We start from the raw sequence: 7330 nt of genomic DNA on the forward strand, positions 1-7330 counted from the left end.
TCTGGATCTGTTCCTAAATGTTTCAAATCTGCAGTGATTAAACCATTACTGAAGAAACCTAATTTTGACCCTAGTGTATTGAAAAACTATCGGCCGATATCAAATCTATCATTTTGCTCTAGAATTCTGGAAAAAGTGGTGTCATGGCAGCTTGTGGACTATCTTACTGAGAATAATCTCTTTGAGCCACTGCAGTCTGCTTTTAGAAAATATCATTCCACAGAGATGGCTCTCACTAAAGTGGTGAATGATCTTCTGCTTACAATGGATTCGGACACCACTATGGTTCTGTTGCTGTTAGATCTCAGTGCTGCGTTTGATACAGTGGATCATCATATTCTACTTGATAGGCTGGAAAATCATTTTGGGATTACTGGGAGTCTTCCCCTGTAGCTGCCACCTTATCATGGTGGGGGAGTTTGCGTACCTGGGTGATCCTAGGAGCTATGTTGTCGGGGGCTTTGTGCCCCTTGTAGGGTCTCCCAAGGCAAACAGGTCCTAGGTGACGGGTCAGATTAAGGGCAGTTCAGAACCTCCATGACCAGTAAAAAATCAAGGACTGAGACATCGCTCGGTATGGCGGAGCCGGGGCCCCACCCTGGAGCCTTGCCTGGGGTTGGGGCTCACGCGCGAGCACCTGGTGGTCGGGCCTTAGCCCATGGGCCCGGCCAGGCTCAGCCCGAAAGAGCGACGTGGGCGCGCCCTTCTGTGGGTTCACCACCTGCAGAGGGGACCATGGGGGTTGGGTGCAGAGAGGATTGAGTGGCGGTCGAAGGCGGGTGGCCCGGCGGCCCGGTCCATGCTCACAGCCCCTGGCTGTTGGGATTTGGAATGTCACCTCGCTGGGGGGGAAGGAGCCTGAGCTTGTGCGGGAGGTTGAGAGATACTGACTAGAGATAGTCGGGCTCACCTCCACACACAGCTGGTACCCAACTCCTGGAGAGGGGCTGGACGCTTCATTTTCTGGCGTTGCCCACAGGGAGAGGCGAAGAGCTGGGGTCACATTGCTTATTGCTCCCCATCTCAGTCGCCATGTGTTGGAGTTTACTCCAGTGAACGAGAGGGTCGCGTCCCTACGCCTACGGGTCGGGAACAGGTCTCTCACCGTTGTCTCAGCCTACGGGCCAAGCGGCAGTGCAGAGTACCTGACCTTCCTGGAGTCCCTGGGAGGGGTACTAGATAGCGCTCCGACTGGGGACGCCATTGTTCTCCTGGGGGATTTCAACACCCACGTGGGCAGCAACAGTGAGACCTGGAGGGGGGTGATCGGGAAGCACGGCCTCCCCGATCTGAACCTGAGTGGTGTTCAGTTGTTGGACTTCTGTGCTAGTCACAGTTTGTCCATCACGAACACCATGTTCGAGCACAAGGGTGTCCATAAGTGCACTTGGCACCAGGACACCCTGAGCCAGAGGTCGATGATCGACTTTGTAGTCGTATCATCTGACCTTCGGCCATGTGTCTCGGACACTCGGGTGAAGAAAGGGGCAGAGCTGTCGACCGATCACCACCTGGTGGTGAGTTGGATCCACTGGGAGGGGAGGAAGCCGGTCAGACCTGGCAGGCCCAAACGTATCGTAAGGGTCTGCTGGGAACGACTTAAACTCCCACCTCCAGGAGAGCTTCTCCCAGATCCCAGGGGAGGTTGGAGACATGGAGTCCGAGTGGACCATGTTCTCCACCTCCATTGTCGATGCGGCCGCTCGTAGCTGTGGTCACAAGGTCTCTGGTGCCTGTCGCGGTGGCAATCCCCAAACCCGGTGGTGGACGCTGGAAGTAAGGGATGCCGTCAAGCTGAAGAAGGAGTCCTACTTATCTTTGTTGGTAGGTGGGACCCCGGAGGCAGCTGATGGGTACCGGTAGGCCAAGCATGCCACAGCAAAACTCGGGTCTGGGAGGAGTTCGGGGAGGCCATGGAGGAGGACTATCGGTCGGCCTCAAAGAAATTTTGGCAAACTGTCCGACGCCTCTGGAGGTGGAAGCAGCTCTCCACCAACACTGTCTACAGTGCAGGTGGGGAGCTGCTTACCCTGACTGGGGATGTTGTCGGGCGGTGGAAGGAATACTTCGAGGATCTCCTCAATCCCATCGTCACGTATTCCGAAGAGGAAGCAGAGACTGGGGACTCAGAGGCGAACTCATCGATTACCCAGGCCGAAGTCACAGAGGTGGTTAGAAAGCTCCTCGGTGGCAAGGCTAGGTAAGTTTCATTACACTAGAAGTTTTTCAGAAAGCGCTGTAACTAGGTTTAAGGATATGATTCCTTCTTTATGTTCTCTAATGCCATATACCAACACAGTGCAGAGTAGCTACCTAAACTCTGTAAGTGAGATAGAGTATCTTGTCAATAGTTTTATATCCTCATTGAAGACAACTTTGGATGCTGTAGCTCCTCTGAAAAAGAGAGCTTTAAATCAGAAGTGCCTGACTCCGTGGTATAACTCACAAACTCGCAGCTTAAAGCAGATAACCCGTAAGTTGGAGAGGAAATGGCGTCTCACTAATTTAGAAGATCTTCACTTAGCCTGGAAAAAGAGTCTGTTGCTCTATAAAAAAAAAAGCCCTCCGTAAAGCTAGGACATCTTACTACTCATCACTAATTGAAGAAAATAAGAACAACCCCAGGTTTCTTTTCAGCACTGTAGCCAGGCTGACAAAGAGTCAGAGCTCCATTGAGCCGAGTATTCCTTTAACTTTAACTAGTAATGACTTCATGACTTTCTTTGCTAATAAAATTTAACTATTAGAGAAAAAAATACTCATAACCATCCCAAAGACGTATCGTTAACTTTGGCTGCTTTCAGTGATGCCGGTATTTGGTTAGACTCTTTCTCTCCGATTGTTCTGTCTGAGTTATTTTCATTAGTTACTTCATCCAAACCATCAACATGTTTATTAGACCCCATTCCTACCAGGCTGCTCAAGGAAGCCCTACCATTATTTAATGCTTCGATCTTAAATATGATCAATCTATCTTTATTAGTTGGCTATGTACCACAGGCTTTTAAGGTGGCAGTAATTAAACCATTACTTAAAAAGCCATCACTTGACCCAGCTATCTTAGCTAATTATAGGCCAATCTCCAACCTTCCTTTTCTCTCAAAGATTCTTGAAAGGGTAGTTGTAAAACAGCTAACTGATCATCTGCAGAGGAATGGTCTATTTGAAGAGTTTCAGTCAGGTTTTAGAATTCATCATAGTACAGAAACAGCATTAGTGAAGGTTAAAAATGATCTTCTTATGGCCTCAGACAGTGGACTCATCTCTGTGCTTGTTCTGTTAGACCTCAGTGCTGCTTTTGATACTGTTGACCATACAATTTTATTACAGAGATTAGAGCATGCCATAGGTATTAAAGGCACTGCGCTGCGGTGGTTTGAATCATATTTATCTAATAGATTACAATTTGTTCATGTAAATGGGGAATCTTCTTCACAGACTAAGGTTAATTATGGAGTTCCACAAGGTTCTGTGCTAGGACCAATTTTATTCACTTTATACATGCTTCCCTTAGGCAGTATTATTAGACGGCATTGCTTAAATTTTCATTGTTACGCAGATGATACCCAGCTTTATGTATCCATGAAGCCAGAGGACACACACCAATTAGCTAAACTGCAGGATTGTCTTACAGACATAAAGACATGGATGACCTCTAATTTCCTGCTTTTAAACTCAGATAAAACTGAAGTTATTGTACTTGGCCCCACAAATCTTAGAAACATGGTGTCTAACCAGATCCTTCCTCTGGATGGCATTACCCTGACCTCTAGTAATACTGTGAGAAATCTTGGAGTAATTTTTGATTAGGATATGTCATTCAAAGCGCATATTAAACACATATGTAGGACTGCTTTTTTGCATTTACGCAATATCTCTAAAATTAGAAAGGTCTTGTCTCAGAGTGATGCTGAAAAACTAATTCATGCATTTATTTCCTCTAAGCTGGACTATTGTAATTCATTATTATCAGGTTGTCCTAAAAGTTCCCTGAAAAGCCTTCAGTTAATTCAAAATGCTGCAGCTAGAGTACTAATGGGGAATTTAAAATTCTTCTTCTTACTTATAAGGTTTTGAATAATCAGGTCCCATCTTATCTTGGGGACCTCATAGTACCATATCACCCCAATAGAGCGCCTCGCTCTCAGACTGCAGGCTTACTTGTAGTTCCTAGGGTTTGTAAGAGTAGAATGGGAGGCAGAGCCTTCAGCTTTCAGGCTCCTTGTTGTGTGGGCCGCCAGAAGAGGAGGTACTGCTGGCCCACCACCAGAGGGCGCCCTGCCTGAAGTGCGGGCTTCAGGCACGAGAGGGCGCTGCCGCCATGGACACAGCCGGGGGTGACAGCTGTCGCTCATTACCTCTTGACAGCTGTCACCCATCTACTCAACATCATCTCACTCCATAAAGACCAGACGTCATCTCCACCTCGTTGCCGAGATATCATACTTCATTGGAGGTAATATATTTGTAATTGTAATATTTGTATATTGTGAGCGTTTGCAGGAGTACCAGTTCCTCCGTCGGTGGAAGCTGTGAGAGCGCTGAAGGCACTCTTTTCCCCTGAGGAATCCACAGTACTCTGCAAGTTATTGAGTGAGAGGTGGAGGTGGCATTCCCACCGTTGTTGTTACTGGGTGTACACACACCCACACTTGACTGTCTTTGTTCTTCGCCAGCAGTACCAGATCCGACAGTCGGGGACGGTGATCACCTGGGAATTCGGGACTTGGCGGCTCCAGTATTCACCAGGTTCTGGGGCGGCGGAAATCGTGTGGTTCCGGCTCTTCTTAGGACAGACGTCTTCTATCCTCGAGCCTGCCCACACGTCACCTTTGTGTATTGACTGTTATGATATTCTGAGATTGTATGTTCGTTGTGCACATTCACAACATTAAATTGTTATATTTTGGCTCATCTATTGACCGTTCATTTGCGCCACCTGTTGTGGGTCCGTGTCACTACACTTTCCCAACAGGATATCTCGGCCAGCGTCATGGACTCCGAGGGGCGTCACCCGGCTGTTGAACGACCAATGGGAGAGCAGGGAGCGCAGGCGTCTGCAGGAGACGTGATTGGTGAGCTGCAGCACATTCTCACCACCTTTACGGCTCGGTTGGATCAAATGACTGAGCAAAACATCCTCCTGAACCGCAGGGTGGAGGCTCTCTCCGCACAGATGGCGGCGAGCGCTCAGGGCGCTGCTGCAGCTCGTCCTCCTGCCGACCCTGTGCAGGATATAAACGTTCCAGTGGTGGTTCAACAACCCCTCCCACCATCCCCTGAAGCATACATAAACCCTCCTGAGCCGTACGGAGGTTGTGTGGAGACGTGCGCGGATTTTCTTATGCAGTGTTCGCTCGTCTTCGCACAACGTCCCGTCATGTACGCGTCAGATGCTAGTACAATAGCTTATGTGATTGCTCTGCTTCGGGATAAAGCACGCGCCTGGGCTACGGCGCTCTGGGAACAGAACTCACGGTTGTTATCAGCATACACTGGGTTTGTGGGGGAGTTCAGAACAGTGTTTGATCACCCTAACAGAGGAGAGACCACTTCAACCGTGCTGCTGTCAATGAGACAGGGATGCGAGAGCGCAGCCACTTATGTAGTCAACTTCCGCATCGCGGCTGCGAGGTCCGGCTGGAATAACGTTGCGCTCCGCGCCGCCTTCATAAACAGACTGTCGTTGGTTCTGAAGGAGCAGCTGGTAGCTAAGGAGAAACCGCATGATTTAGATGGGCTTATCGATCTCGTTATACGGTTAGACAATCGGTTGGAGGAACGCCGTCGGGAGCGAGGCGAAGGACGTGACCGGATACGCGCCGCCCCTCTCCCTTCCGGGTTCGAAAAGGGGCCGCCCTCCCTACGCTCCACAGCCGCAGCGCTTTGTGGGGCAACAGCTCCCCCTGCTGACGTTGTTAGGGAAGCGCACAGGGCCAAAATGGGGAGGCTGATCCATGGAGAGTGTTTTCTCTGCAGCTCAACTGAGCACACACAGAGAAACTGCCCCAAACGGCCAAAACGACAACACTCGCCCTTAGAGACTGGGCTAAGGGGGGGTCAAAACATTCAAGTGAGACACACACAAATTGCCACACGACTCCCAGTCACAATCCTGAGCGGGGATTTAACCCTTCAAGCCCGAGCACTGGTGGACACGGGGTCAGAAGGGAATCTGCTAGACAGCAGATGGGCAAGGGAGGTAGGGCTCCCTCTGGTGGCGCTTCCTTCGCCGTTGCAGGTGCGGGCACTAGATGGCACCCTCCTCCCTTTACTCACACACAAGACACAACCAGTAACTCTGGTGGTGTCTGGAAATCACCGGGAGGAGATTGAGTTTTTTGTAACTCCTTCTACCTCCCGCGTGATTTTGGGCATCCCATGGATGTTGAAGCACAATCCCCGGATTGATTGGCCGTCTGGGGTGGTGGTTCAGTGGAGCGAAACCTGCCATCGGGGGTGTTTAGGATCCTCGGTTCCTCCCGGTTCACAGGCTAAGGAGGAGGTCAAAGTCCCTCCCAATCTGACGGCAGTGCCGGTTGAGTACCACGATCTTGCTGACGTCTTCAGTAAGGATCTGGCACTCACCCTTCCCCCGCACCGTCCGTACGATTGTGCCATTGATTTGGTTCCAGGCGGTGAGTTCCCGTCCAGCAGGCTGTACAACCTCTCACGACCTGAGCGCGAATCAATGGAGACCTACATCCGGGACTCATTAGCTGCCGGGCTGATCCAGAACTCCACCTCCCCGATGGGGGCAGGTTTCTTTTTTGTGGGTAAGAAAGATGGTGGACTTCGTCCATGTATTGATTACAGGGGGCTGAATGAGATTACGGTTCGCAACCGATACCCGTTGCCATTGTTAGATTCCGTGTTCACCCCCCTGCATGGAGCCAAAATCTTTACTAAGCTGGATCTTAGAAATGCGTATCACCTGGTTTGGATCCGGAAGGGAGACGAATGGAAGACGGCATTTAACACCCCATTAGGTCACTTTGAGTACCTGGTAATGCCGATCGGCCTCACCAACGCCCCCGCGACGTTCCAAGCCTTGGTTAACGACGTCTTGCGGGACTTCCTGCACCGATTCGTCTTCGTATATCTGGACGATATTCTCATCTTTTCTCCGGATCCTGAGACCCATGTCCAGCATGTACGTCAGGTCCTGCAGCGGTTGTTAGAGAACCAACTGTTTGTGAAGGGCAAGAAGTGCGAGTTTCACCGCACGTCTTTGTCCTTCCTGGGGTTTATCATCTCCTCTAACTCCGTCGCCTCTGATCCGGCCAAGGTTGCGGCGGTGAGAGATTGGCCCCAACCAACAAGCCGTAGG

The sequence above is a fragment of the Thalassophryne amazonica genome, unplaced genomic scaffold (genome assembly GCF_902500255.1).
Source record: "Thalassophryne amazonica unplaced genomic scaffold, fThaAma1.1, whole genome shotgun sequence".
Classification (NCBI taxonomy): Eukaryota; Metazoa; Chordata; class Actinopteri; order Batrachoidiformes; family Batrachoididae; genus Thalassophryne; species Thalassophryne amazonica.